The sequence below is a fragment of the Carettochelys insculpta genome, chromosome 3, assembly GCF_033958435.1.
Source record: "Carettochelys insculpta isolate YL-2023 chromosome 3, ASM3395843v1, whole genome shotgun sequence".
NCBI lineage: Eukaryota > Metazoa > Chordata > Testudines > Carettochelyidae > Carettochelys > Carettochelys insculpta.
The window spans coordinates 149,048,171-149,062,824 of record NC_134139.1 but is presented as its reverse complement, the minus strand read 5'-3'; the positions used below and the strand labels follow the sequence as shown (position 1 = coordinate 149,062,824).

Below are 14,654 nucleotides of genomic sequence, written 5' to 3'. Positions count from 1 at the left end.
CACTCCTCTTGTTGGCATAAAAACACTGTATTATAAGATTGTGGATAGAATCTTGAATTTGCTTATATCTGGAAATCAGGCTAGATCCTGTTGGGTACACAGTTCAGTCTGAATTTAAGAAGGTCTGTATATAGAGAACCCTGTATATGGCTCATCACCTTCTGGATCTCATTTTTAGGGTGAGATTGAAGCAGAGGCGTAAAGGGTACATATTTTTCATGGGCTAACCAGTTTTCCATTTTAAATAAAGGACATGATGTTGCTGTTGGGGGAAAGGACATGTTTTATTAAGTCAGTCTTTAAATATTAACAGAACTAGTTCAGCTGTGCCTGGAGTGTCCATTAAAGAATAGAGAATACTACACTGTGTTTGGCAGAATACTAAACTTTTTTTCATCCTCGGTTAGTGGTTTAGTGGCCCTTTCCTAGCCTCAGTCTCACAAGTTACCATGACAGTGGCATAAAAGTATTTCTAATCTTACATCATAGTTGTTCAGTAGGTGAAGAAAACTTTATGTCCAGTGTCGTTTCTGTGAAGTTAAAGTTGCAGGTCAGTGGAGCTCTTGCAGGGAATGAGTAGACTGTTAATTTATTTGGTATTGTCTTGGTTACAGAGTTGAGCATTTTTGCATTGTCAGAATTTTGTCTCTGGTTAGAAAACACCACTTAGACAACTCAGAATTTTCATCGGAGTCTCGTGAAGTTGGGGATGGGGCACAAATGAAAGTATTTTTTTCCGCAGTAAGCCCTCGAGATAGCAGAATCAAGTTACATGTGTCTTGCGTTAATGCAACTGCTGCCCCTGGCAAGAGCAGTAGCAATGAGTCAGGCTGCTGTCCCTGACAGGAGCTGGGAAACTGCTCCTGTACAGGGCTGCAAGAGTCAAGCTGCTGACCCCGACAGGAGCTGTTTCCCTGCTCCTTTCAGGGATGGTAGCCTGCCTCGTGGCTGCCGCTCCTGTGAGGGGTGCAGTGAGAGTCAAGCTGCCACCCCTGATAGGAGTGTTTTCCCTGTCCCAAAAGTGGCAGGGAGATGGGAACCAGGCGGCAGGCTGGCCCCCGGCTCCCCTCCGCTTGTAGAGCCAGGAAACTGAGCAGGGTAGGAGCCCTGGTTAGTTTCCTACCTCCAAGGAGTGGAGGGGAGCCACCAGCCAGGCTGTCCCTGGTTCCCAGTTCCCCTCCACTGGCTGGAGCCAGGAAGCTGACCAAAGCTGCTGCCCTGCTCAGTTTCCCCTCCCTGCAAGCAGAAGGGAGCTGGGCAAGCCAGTCTGCTGCCCAATACCCAGCTCACTGCTGCTTGTGGGAAGTGGGAGACTGTCCGACTGGTCAGTTTCCTGGGTCTGGCAAACAGCAGGGAGATGGGAACCAGCTCTCTGCACTCTAAGAGCCAGGAAACTGACCGACTCTGGTGGCCAGGAACCCTCGACTTGCACAAAAATTCAAGTTATGCGAGGTTACAGAAACACAGCCCCTGCATAACTTGAGTGTTTCCTGTACTTGAATTTCAGACAATGAATTAGGTGGAGATTTTGTGGTATGTTAAGTTCAAAACCCAGGTTATAGGTTGATATTTTTTGTCTGATGCAGGGTAGCAATAGGTGGAATTAATTATAATGCCCTTTATTGGAGATTGTTGGTGTCTAGTTGGAGGGGAAAGTGCTAGAATCCCTTATAGAAGGTAATATTAGAATCAGTTTTAAGAAATCATCTCCTGACATGGCCAGTCTCTCCAATTATTTTCCTGTCTCTCTTGTCCCTTTTTATAAGAAGAAAGGTTTAAGGATACATAGCAGATTTCAAAGTTTGCTTTATCTTTGCTGATTGATTAATGATATTAATCAGTTACTGCGTCCAGGCAGATTCATGGACATTTTGACCTGCCTTTGATACTGGTTACCATGCATTGTATATTCTAACATGTTGAATAGTAACAGAGGGGTAGCTATGTTGTTCTGTGTTCTAACAAAACAAACAAGTAGTTATGTAACACCTTAAAGACTAATAATTTATTAGGTGATGAGCTTTTGTGGAGCAGACCCACTTCTTCAGATCGAAGTCGGTCTGCCCCACGAAAGCTCATCACCTAATAAATCATTTTCTTCTTCGAGTGTCCCCATGGGTGCTCCACGTTAGGTGTCGGGCTCGCCCCGGCGCCGCAGGTCGGATCTTCCAAGCAGTTTCTGCCGGACCGCGCATGCGCCGGTGTGCGCTGCTCCCTTGTGCGCTCCTGGCCACGTGCGTGATCCGGTCCCCGCCAGTTTCTCTTTAACCGCCATCGGCTGCAGACGGAATACGCTCAGGCTACGGCCAGAGTTAGCGTATTTAACGTTTTTAATTGTTTTAAAGTTCTTCAGTCTTAGATTTAGTTAGTCGGCTGTTGTTTTCAAAAAAAAAAAAAAAAAAAAAAAAAACCAAAGAAAGGAAAGGAATTCAAAGCTTCCAATCCTAGTAACAAGCGGAGCACCGGAGGCCAGGAGCATAGGGCCATTAGCCTTTCTGCCGCTGCAGGCTTTATCTGAGAGGGGGACAAGCACAGAGAAGGTGCTAAGTACCCTATTAACAACTCAGACTCACCACAATGTCCTCTTCAGGATTCAAGAAGTGTGAGTCGTGCCGCGAGGCGATGCCAGCGTCTGATGGGCACAGTCAGTGTATAAGGTGCTTGGGGGAATCCCATGTTACTCAGAAATGTTCCTTCTGCGCCAAGTTAACAGCCAGAGCAAGGAAGGACAGGGAAATGCGGCTGAAAATGCTGCTGTTCGACAAGGCCCTCCAGCCAGACGTGCTGGAGCGGCCGCAGCAGGAGGGACCCTCCGGGGCCCATAAAAGGAAAGCCGCGTCCCTAACCCCATCAGCGCAAAAACGGAGGAAAATCTCCCCAACCTGATCCCTGCCGGCAGCAATAGTGAGCGGGACGGGTGGAGCGCACAGCCCCCAGCCGCAGCTACAGCTGATCGGCGGCGGCGTGGAGACGCACGTGGCGGAGGATCAGCCTCCGATGATCAAACAGCCACCCCGCACCGCGGGCAGGGCAGCAGCCAAACAAGCGCCGGAACCGGCGGCACCACAAACAGCTGCACCGACCCCTGGGGAACCGGCAGCACAGAGCGCACAGGCACGCGGCCTGCAGGCACCGAGGGAGACCGCCCGCGCGGCACCGCTGAGGAGCGTGCCGAGCGCAGTGCAGACTACGGGGCCGAGATCCCTGACGCGTCAGGGGGCGGAGCCTCCCCCACAGGGGAGGGGAAAGGCAGCACAGACTCCAATGAGAAGGCAGGGGTCACCCCTAGCCTGTCCGGAGCCCCCATCTCCATTTCTACAGCCAGCCTCTCCATGGCTTGGACCACCTTCGCCCTTCTTGGGCTTCGAGCCACTTGAGTACTATCACAAACCGGTCTCTCCAGCGTCCTATGTCTCCAGAAGATCTCGCTCCCCCAGACGTAGGGGGTATGCACCAAGGGAGTGGTCCAGGTCACCATCCCAGCAGCAGTGCCCATGTTGCCATGGTCACCCCTATCATGCGGGGCATGGACACCATAGGCATACTACCAGGGACAGATCCCCACAGACGGTTCCGTATCTCCAAGGGCAATCGCAAACGGGGACAGAGACTCACATATCTCAGGGGGAGTTGGTTCTGGAACCCCGGGATTTTCCCTCTCAAGCTTCTAGCGAGCGGATGTACCACCGTCAACAGGACCCGGAGGGGTCCAGAGAGGCGTACCCTAGCGATTCCTCGTTGTCCTCCCCGCATGAGGCTCCAAGAACTGTTTAAAAGGGTGGCCTTCACGCAAGGCATCCAGACAGCAGAAGTTCAAGAGAAGCACCATAAGCTCCTTAAAAATCTGAGACCTCCAGCCTCCTCTAAAATACCATACCGCTTGACGAAGCAATCTTGGAGTCTGCCACCACGATATGGCAGACCCCTGCGACTATTCCGCCTGTCCACAAGAGAGCGGACAAGAAATACTTCATGCCGGCGAAGGGCATGGAGTTCCTATTCAGCCACCCGCAACCAAATTCTCTGGTGGTAGAATCGTCTCAACAGAGATCAAAAACGTCTCAGTTCAAAATGGGGAACGGACAAAGATGCCAAGAAACTAGAGCTGTTGGGCAGAAAGGTCTACTCCTCCTCCACCCTACTGTTGAGAATGGCGAATTACGCAGCGCATCTAGCGAACCACAATTTCGACGACTACTCTAGCTTAACCTCCCTCATGGACTCGCTTCCAGAGGACAAGAAGCTGGTGCTGAAGGCTATCGTGCAAGAAGGCTACGCGGCCTCGAGGACGGAAGTTCAGATCCCCCTAGTCGTAGCGGATACGGCAGCACGCTCAACAGCTACGGCAGTGGTCATGAGCAGGGAGTCCTGGCTCCAGACATCCGGTATCCCGAGGGATCTGCAGGCGAAGATCGTTGATCTCCCTTTTGACACGCAGAAGCTGTTTGGAGTATCAACCACAGCGTCCCCAGTACCACAGGGGCTACAAGCAAGGGCGACATCAACAGCACCAACAGTACAGAACTCCCAGGCGACGTTCTCAACAGAGCCGTGCGTCCTCGGGGCAGGGCCAAAGGCCACAAGTTTGACACACAGATTGAGGGCTGCACTATCGCTACCATCGCGCAATGTCATCCTAAGCTACTGTTCCACCATTGCCTCCGACCATTCTACGACCTGTGGCAAAAGATCACCACAGACAAATGCGTACTGGAGATCATGGCCACGGGTTACGCGATTCCCTTCCAGTCACTCCCACCGCCGCGATCTCCACCCAGACCTCACCGAAAGGACACCTCCCACGAAGCGAGACTCAAGCAGGAGGTAGGCCATCTTGTGCTTATAGGGGCAGTGGAAAGAGTGCCGGAGCAACTCCGAGGGAAAGGGTTCTACTCAAGATACTTCCTCACAGAGAAAAAGACAGGAGGCTGGAGGCCCATCCTAGATCTTCGAGGCCTCAACCGGTACTTGCGCAAGCAATGCTTTCGGATGATCACAGTCGCCTCTATGCTTACGGCACTGGACGATGGAGATTGGTTCACAGCCCTCGACTTACAAGACGCGTATTTCCACATAACTATTCACCTGGCTCACAGGTGTTTTCTCCGGGTTATGGTAGGCAAAGAACATTTTCAGTACAAGGTTCTGCCGTTTGGCCTCTCCTTGGCCCCCAGAGTCTTCACCAAGACCTTGGCAGTGGTGTCAGCCTACCTGCACAGACAGGGGGTGTTTATATTCCCACATCTGGGGAGAAAAAAAAAAAAAAGACTGCCTACTGAAAGGGGCCTCGAAGGAGGAGGTACTTCGCATGATACGCGTCACAGCAGACACGTTCTCTTCGCTGGGCCTAGTCATCAATCTGGCAAAATCAAAGATAGACCCCGCACAGGATATAGAGTTCATAGGGGCACGTATAAATTCCATCACAGCAAGGGTTTATCTACCAGATGCCCGCTTTCGCGCCATTGGTTCCCTCGTGCAAGTCATCACCTTCAGCCCTACGGTGCCGGTTCTGACGTGCTTACAGCTGCTGGGCCACATGGCAGCAGCAATGTTTGTGGTACAGAATGCCCGATTGCGTTGGCGCAGCATGCAGCACTGGCTGGCGAGCGTCTACAAACCGGCAGCACACACTGTCCACAGGGTGATGTCGCCCACGACAGAGATGCGCAGATCCCTGCAATGGTGGGTGAACCCCAAGAACATGCTAACAGGGGTGCCCTTTCACCAACCACAAATATCTGTTTTTCTCACTACCGACGCCTCCCACATAGGGTGGGGAGCACACATGGGCGAAAAGGTGACGCAAAGACTGTGGTCCTCCACGGAACAATCACTGCACATAAATATACTGGAGCTCAGAGCAGTGTTCAATGCCTGCAAACACTTTCAAGACCATATACGAGGCAAGTAGTCAGGATCAGTACAGACAATACCTCCACCATGTTTTATATAAATCGGCAAGGAGGAGCTCGGTCCCGTGCCTTATATGCGGAAGCAGTCCGGTTGTGGAACTGGTGCATCGCCAACAATATAACCTTGAAAGCCTCGTATTTACCAGGCGCTCACAATGTGAAGGCAGACCAGCTGAGCAGGCGCTTCACACACACACGAGTGGCAGATCCGTTCCGATCTGCTACGACCGATTTTTCACGCATGGTGTTTTCCCCAGGTAGACCTGTTTGCCACTCAACACAACAAGAAGTGCCCACAATACTGCTCCAGGGCAGGACTGGGACGGGGGTCCCTGGGGGACGCATTCGCGATCTCCTGGAGGGGCCCCCTGCTCTACGTCTTTACTCCCACAGTGTTTATCCACAAAGTCTTGCAGAAAGCCAGGAGAGAGAGAGCCCGAATGATCCTAATAGTCCCAACGTGGATCGACAGCAGTGGTTCCCCTTACTCCTGCGCATGTCGGACCGTCCACCGATGCCCCTCCCGGTGGCGCCAGATCTGCTCACGCAGCCCAGGGGTCCATAGTGCATCCACATCTCCGAGGCCTGAGACTGCAAGCGTGGTTAATCCATGACTCAGCTCCCTAGAGAGCACGCGTACGGAGGGAGTGCAACAAGTCCTAGAAAGTAGCAGGAGGACTTCCACCAGGAAGCCCTATAAGCAAAAATGGACTCGATTCACTGCTTGGTGTTCTACCAAGCAATTAGCCCCCCTTGCTGCGCATATACCTGTAATACTAGAGTATTTACTGGACCTCAAGAGAGGCGGACTCTCCCTATCCTCGTTGAAGGGTCCACCTTGGTGCTATATCGGCTTTCAGACATGAAGAGGAAGGGCACTCGGTGTTTGCCCATCCCATGGTTACCAGGTTCCTCAAAGGGCTGGCAAAGCTATACCCCCCTCGGAAACCGCTTTCACCTTCGTGGAGCTTGGACCTGGTGCTTAATGCGCTAACGGGACCACCGTTTGAATCCTTAGCCACGTTTTCCCTCCGTCTCCTTACAATAAAGATGACCTTCCTTCTTGCATTCACGTCAGCTCGCAGGGTGAGCGAGCTTGCGGCAGTCATGGCAACGCCACCCTGCACAGTAATTTCCAAGGAGGTGGTAACCTTACGGCTGCATCCAGCCTTTGTTCCCAGAGTTTCTTCAGAGTTTCATATTAACGAACCTATAGTATTACCCTCGTTATCCAAAGCCTCATAACTCCAACAAAGAGGCGCGCCTACACCTCCTGGACGTGAGGAGGGCGCTGGCTTTCTGTATAGACAGGACTAAGTCCTTCCGGAAAATGGATAGACTCTTAGTCTCTCTCGCTCCCAAATCAAAAGGAGAAGGTCTCTCTTCGCAGAGAATCTCAAAGCACATCGTATCCTGCATAAAAATGTGCTACGAACTCAGAGACTCCTTTACTGGCCACACCCAGGGCTCACTCCACTTGGGCGGTGGTGGCATCAACAGCCTTGTTCAAGGGCGTTGCGCTAAAAGACATTTGCAGCTCGGCGACCTGGTCATCCTATGACACCTTCGCCAAGCACTACGCCCTTCACAGGGTATTCCAAGAGGATACCAAGCTCTCGACAGCGGTCCTCTCGGGGACAAGCTGCACATGATCCGATTACCCACCTCCTATCTTGGGTTACTGCTGGGTAGTCACCTAACGTGGAGCACCCACGGGGACACTCGAAGAAGAAAGAGAAGTTACTCACCGTAGTAATGGTGGTTCTTCGAGATGTGTCCCCGTGGGTACTCCACCACCCGCCCATCCTCCCCGCTTCGGATCTCTGTTTAGTGTTTTGCAGGAGCATCCAAGGCGGTTGGTCAACTAACTGGCGGGGACCGGATCGTGCACGCGGCCGGGGGCGCGCAGGGGGGGCGGCGCGCACCGGCGCATGCGTGGTCCGGCAGAAACTGCTTGGAAGATCTGACCTGCGGCGCCGGGGCGAGCCCGACACCTAACGTGGAGCACCCACGGGGACATATCTCGAAGAACCACTGTTACTACGGTGAGTAACTTCTCTTTCTGAGTCTCTAAGGTGCTGCATGACTGCTTTTTATTGTAAATTCTAGAAGCAGTAGATGGAGCTGCTTGAATAGCTCTAATACTCTATTTTGAGATCTCAGAAGATAGTGTTACTCAGCTAACCCAAGAGTTCTCTCATATATTGTGTGGGTATGAGTGTGCATGCCTGTCTCTGTGTGTGTGTGTGTGTGTGTGTGTCTCTCTCTTACACTCACACAGCGTTCACTGTGAGTAGAGACCATTTTGAGGCATTGGGTAGATCGAGTGTACAGTGCTGCTTTATTTATAGAAGAGGCAGAATTCTGTTTCCCTTTTATCAGACAGGTTGTAGAGCTGTTATTTACCTCGTCTAGATAAAATACGGGGCTTGGATCAGAACTAACTAGGCTGTGATGTGACCCAAATAAGACAATGAGGGTACATCTATATGGGAAGCAAAAATCTGCAGGAGCAATTCACTAAGCATTAGGTCTACAAACTCAGGCTTTTGCTCTATAGCACCAAAAATATCTGTGCAGAATACAGTTCCTCTAGGCCAGTGGTTCCCAACCTTTTTGAGGTGGGGACCCATTTTGACAATTCAGGAGAACTTCATGACCCAAAGCAATTCAAAACTGTGGGGTGGAGGAGGTTCTCCCATGGGAAAAATACACCCTTCTGCCCCCTCCCCCCACCTTAGACTCCCTCTCAGCTGCAGGACACCCCCCCCCCGACACACTGCTTAAGCCCCTCTCAGCCCCAAAATGCCTACCTACCCCCGCCCCCCTCTCAGCTAGGGTTGCCAGATTTTTGGAAAACTTATGCAGGACAGGCAGCCTCAACCACGGGATCCCCAGTCAGGGCAGCCTGCCCTGCAGCTGAGAGCTGTCAGGGGCACAGAGCTCTCAGCCCCCCAGTCCCCAAGCTTAAACCCGTTATCCCCTGCACACTCCCACCTACCTCACACAACTTACATGTGCTGCCAGTGCTTACCCCCCCGCCACTGTTCCTTCACTGGGCCACTGCATGGCTCCCCAGCCCTCCTATTCCCTTTCCTTACCTGTAGCATGGGCAGTTCCCTGCCTTGCTCTACTGAAATGGGACTCAAGTTAATTGGTTTAACATCTGGATCCCTGCTGCCATCTGTTAAACCAATTAAATTGAGTTTCAAATCAGCACGGTAAAGCACAGCAGGAACTAGGGGTCAGAGGAGTGAACAGCTGCAGAGCCCAGTAGGCAACCCTTACCAAATCTAATCGCGACCAACGTTTGGGTCTCGACACACAGGCTGGGAATCCCAGCTGTAGGCTTTGGAGCATGAGCTTCCTCCTGAGTCTGAACCTCTGCACAAGTATTATAAGTGCTTTATTGTGAACCTGAGTATGTAGAGCTGGGTTCTTTGACTCTGCCACAGGTTTCTGTTTCTGATATAGGCATATGCAGAGAAATTAAATCTATACTTGTGTACACATAGTTTATTCGGGAATGGCTAACAGCAAGGCTTATTCATTAGTTTTCTAACCTCTGGAATTTACTCCAGTTTTTGTCGTCATCTTTTATTTCACAGAGTTTGGTTTTAGCAATCTTCAGGGCCTGCAGCAAGCAAGACCAGTATTTTCTCTCCAGCTTTCTCTGTGTGGATTGAGCAAACTAGATTATATTTTAATATTTAATAATGGATTGAAAGGATCCTCTTGTTGGTTCAGTGTATGTGTTAATATAAATAAAATGCTTGGCCTTAATTGAACAAGTGCTGTTTTGAAAATTAAAAGACATAAATTCTTTGAGTATGTCCAGTGTGCATGTGAATCTGGGTGCACATGTGCCCTGCACATACTAGTCTGGACTTTACATATATTTTAATTTATTGAATAGCCATGTCCATTCAGGCCACATGTGCACCCTGTATTGTCTTTTGTTTTTTATGGGGGGGCAAAAAGATCTTGGCACTTAACGATCCTTTCTCAAGCCTTCTGGACTAATCTTCAACAAAATTTCCCAAAAATCTTGTTAGGGTCTTCTGAGATTCTTCGGTACCATGTTCATCCATTTATTTTTATTATCCTAGTTAGTTATAGTGATTGGCATACCAACAGCTGTTCGCAGACTTCCCAGAACAATGCTCTCTTTCGTGTACAGACCCTTGTAAACAGGTACTATACTAGTGGACTCTAAACCCACAAGCTTCAACCTCATCCATTTTATGATGGGCTAATTGCATTAAAAGACATGCATAGCAAATGCCTGTTTTGCTTGGGAGAGTCATGGTGGAGGGCGGTCCAAGAGGGAATTGAGCCAGTATTAATCTCCTGCTGCTCCTTTGCAAGAACCCACAAATTAGGAGATGTGATGCCAAAGTTCCACCTTCTGGAGAAACCTATGAAAGCTTGATCAAACAAGAAGAGCCAAGCTTGATGACATCTGCAGAGGTGGTGGCACTGAAGCTAGGCATCGTGTTGGCATTAGCCCTGGTGCCACCACCAACCAGTGCTGAAACCTTTTACAGCAGTATTCCCTCTACTTTTTATATCCACATGCAGAATGAATGTTGTTATGATCACAAATACAGAGATGATGTGTGACACGACCTCCATTTTGGTGCACATAACAAAATTCATTCTGTACGTTGATGATCTGTGGCAGGGTGGGTCTGAGGGGTTTGGCATGTGGGTGGGTCCTTTTGGGTGCAGGAGGGAGCTCCAAGCTGTTTGGAATGTAAGAGTGGTCTCAGGGCAGGAGGTTGGGGTGAGTGTGGGGTCTAGGAGGGAATTAAAATACAGGAGGTGGCACAGGGTTGAGGTGTGGAGTCAGGAGGGAGCTAGGATGGTGGAGCAGGCTTAGAGCTGGGACTCTGGGCTATGCTACAGCATCTAGGAAGGAGTTAGGGACTTAGGTTACAGGAGGGTGATTAGGACTGTGTGCAGGGTTTGGGAGGGAATTCGGCTGCAGGAGTGAGCAGGACTGTGGCCAGGGGGTTGGGGTGTAGGACTCTTAATTGTGCGTCTCTTGTTTGGTTGTGGGGCACAGGAACAGGTAGCTCTTTGAAGCCTATGTTGCTTCATGCTCACTTGCACGCACTGCCCTACAGCTGCCACTGCCCACAATTCCTGGCCAATGGGAGCTGCAAGGGAATCTTGGGGACAGCTTCCCATTGCTCACAATACCACTGATCCATCTGGGGTAGGGAAATGAAGGGGAATGGCAGCATGCTGAGCCACAACCACCCTTCTCCAAGCTGCCAGGAAGGGCTGGCCCAGAACACAAGGGCTTGACGGACTGCAGAGTAGGGCCCTGGATTTAGGGTCCCCCAAAGCCCTTTTCTTAATTCAGGCCTGCTGCTGAGGCCAGAGCAGCTTCTCTCTCCTGCTGAAGGAGCTCCCTCCTAGGGTCAGCGTAGCACTTGGGGTGCTCTTCTCTGGCCACAGCAGGGGGAGAATGCCTCTTCCAGCCATGGCAGCTCTTTGGACAATATCACAGAGGACTACTTATGTAGCTGAGTGGCCATGCATCATAGAGATATTTCTGTTTGACAGCCCCAGTGTTGAAGCAGGGCGCTAAGAAGTGCTGCATCAAACACTGCGATGAGCTCCAGAAGGTCCCTGGCACCTACTGAGGCTGTGGTGGTGACCACTTTTCCAAGTCTTGGATCTGTCTCAGCCTTTGCAGTGGGGAGGGAGGGGGAGTTCTCCTCTCCTGCAATTTCACTAGCAAAATTTCAGTTGCTGATATGCAGAGCATAAAGAGTCCAAAGGCCAAAGATCCCTTTCACTACTAGGTTTCACAACACTGTGTGGTGAACATCATCAAATGCAGGTGGTCAATATACTTAAAAATCTGCCAGGATGCAATAATTGATCATTCGCATCTAACAGTCAGCCACAGATCTCATAGGAGACAGTAGTTTCCATGCCAGTACCAGCACCGGGAAATTTCATGGCCTTTCAAGAGCTGTTGATGCAGATTGTAGACACCTTGGCCAGTAAGAGTTTGGTCTTCTGTGAGAATACTCACAAGCTCTTTAAAGTTTTGTCAGCCTTTGGTCTCTCTAGGATTGTTCCTCCACCTGTAGACCACCTAGAGCTGATTGTTTTGGCATGACAATCGTATGAGCCACAGAGCATGCTGAAAAACAATACTCTTAAGATTCATATACTTTAAACACTCAATCCGATTGTGCTCTCTGCTAGTCTTGGTTGTCCCGGATAGTTTTAAATTCACCTAGAACATACACAAGGACAAGGATCCCAAACACTTAGGTCTGCTTGGAAGTAATGCATACTCATCGGCTTTGCTAAAATTGAGCATGTATAACAGCCAGGCACTGCTGGCCAAATGCAACGTTTAAAAATGGGATGAGATAATACCAACCTCCCTCAGGAAAGCAGAGTCTGAAAGGCATTGTAATAGCAGACCAGCTTGGGCCAAAGTATCTCCACAGGCGACAAATATCTCTAATGCCGTATGCAGGTCTATGGCCACTGCAGTGCCCATGCAGAGTGGCATGACTCCAAGCTTCAGGTATCTTTCTTAGACATAAGCTGTGGTTTAGGATGTGCCCCTTTTAATACTTGGAGCTGTTCGATGAACAGCCTTATAGTTTCTAATGCTTTCTGAAAGATTTCAGAGCAACTCAGCAGCCTCAAGTGGTCTACTCAGCTGCCCTACTTGATGAAATGGTTGTGATTTTCCTGCGGTTGCACTCAGAACAATGTCATGCCTCTGTCCTGCAGATGTTAAACTACCTCATTTCCCTTGCTTCTTCATCTGTAAAGATGTACCTGGCAGCCATGTTGTCCTTTCATCGTGGGGAAAACAGCTGTGCTTTTTTTGTGCAGTTGATGGTGTGGCGCTTCCTCAAAGGCATGGACTGTCTTCACCCACTGGTGTGCCGTCAGTCCTGGCTTGGGACTTTAATATGGTCCTCTGGGTTATTATATGTCCCCCCGATTTGCAGTCGAACAGCTGGCCACTTGTTTTCTCCTCTCCCTCACCTGGAAGGTGGCCTTCCTGGTGGCTATCACCTCTGCCAGAAGGGTGTCTGAGTTCCAGGCCCTCATGTCTAAGCCCCTGCACACAGTGTTCGTTAAGGATAAGGTCCAGCTCTACCCTCACCTAGCATTCCTGCCAGAAGTGGTCTTCAGGTTCCCTGTTAATCAGGACATTTTCCTGCCTGTTTTCTATCCTAAACCTCATAGCTCCCAGTGGGAGCAACAGCTGCACTCCCTTGGTGTCAGACGGGCACTTGCCTTCTATATCAAGTAGACCAAGACCTTCCGTAAGACCTCACAGCTCTTTGTAGTCATCTCTGAATACATGAAGAGATTCCTGGTTTTGTTGCAGTGCATTTCCTCCTTGATCAAGTCCTGTATACAGGTGTGTTATGACCTCACTAAAGTCGCCCTGCTGCTGGTCATGGAACACTATGGCTATGCCTACACTAGGGAAAAACTTCAAAATGGCCATGCAAATAGCCAAATCAGAGAATACTAATGAGGCGCTGAAATGAATATTTAGTGCCTCATTAACACGCTGCTGGTCACAGCACTTTGAAAGTGCCTTGTTTCGCTCATGCGCAGCTCATCTGCACAGCTCATCTCCTATTGGCTGATGGGGGATTTTAACGTTTGCAGGGTCCTTTCAAAAAGGACCCCCATGCAGATGACCCAGACGTGAGTGAAACGCGGCACTCTCGAAGTGTTGTGGCAGTCCTCGTGCTAATGAGGCACTGAATATTCATTTCAGCGCCTCATTAGTATTCTCCGATTTGGCCATTAGTATGGCCATTTTGAAGTTTTTCCCTTAGTGTAGACATAGCCTGTGTGAACTCAGGCCTTCTCATCTGCCCTCCTCTTGCATGTGACTTTCCAGATCTGTCGTGCTGCTACGTCATCCTTTGTGCATACCTTCATGTCTCACTGAGCAATTGTACCCCAGTTTAGATGGGACGCAGCCTTTGGGGATGCTGTCCTGGAGTCAGCCACACATTGACTCTGACCCCTCCTCCTTGGTTTAGCTTGGGAATCACGTAACTTTAAACATGAGCAAGCACTGAAAGAAGAAAAAAAGGGTTACTCACTGTTGAAACTGTTCTTTAAAATGTGTTGTTGATACCCATTCAAAACCCACCCTCCTACCCCACTGTCAGAGTGGACGGCAAGAAGGAACCCTGGGAGGTGCTGGGTTGACTAGCTCATATATAAGCTTTGCATGGGTGCTGCTCCAGAGGGCTCCCCAGCCATCCTGGCTGTTGATTGCTACAGAAAGCTTTCTGACAGCTGTTCACACATGTGCACACACCTAATTTAATAGATACAAGCTACACATCCTGAAGAACAAGAGTTAAAAGCGATGAGAACCCATTTTTTACTGACATCAGTTGGCTACTGGAGATCATAGTCCATGGTGGTTGTATTGTATTGTATTCCATTTGTCTGCCCTCTATCCACGCCCCTTCTTTGTTTCTTTTCAGGGATCTTCCCATGAATCTCTACTGCAAAGTTGTGATCTCATTGGTTTGTCTAGGAGCCATAATGCATTTTAGACCACAGCCCATTGAGCTGAGCCATACTGAACTTTACTGTTTGTTTCCTTGTACTCACCTGTCAGCCTGTGTATTAGTCTGCTGTCTCTTAGACTGTGAGCTGTTTGGGGCAGGGGCTATTCTTTTTTAGCTCTTCACTTGTAAAGCACTTAGCACA

General features: G+C 49.9%; 1 protein-coding gene across 6 annotated transcripts in view; it reads left to right on the top strand.

Annotated features, from left to right (window-relative positions):
- The window catches only part of PHIP (PHIP subunit of CUL4-Ring ligase complex), a 320,457-nt gene that overhangs the window by 212,010 nt on the left and 93,793 nt on the right, over positions 1-14,654 (top strand). The gene's annotated exons all lie outside the window — the stretch shown is intronic.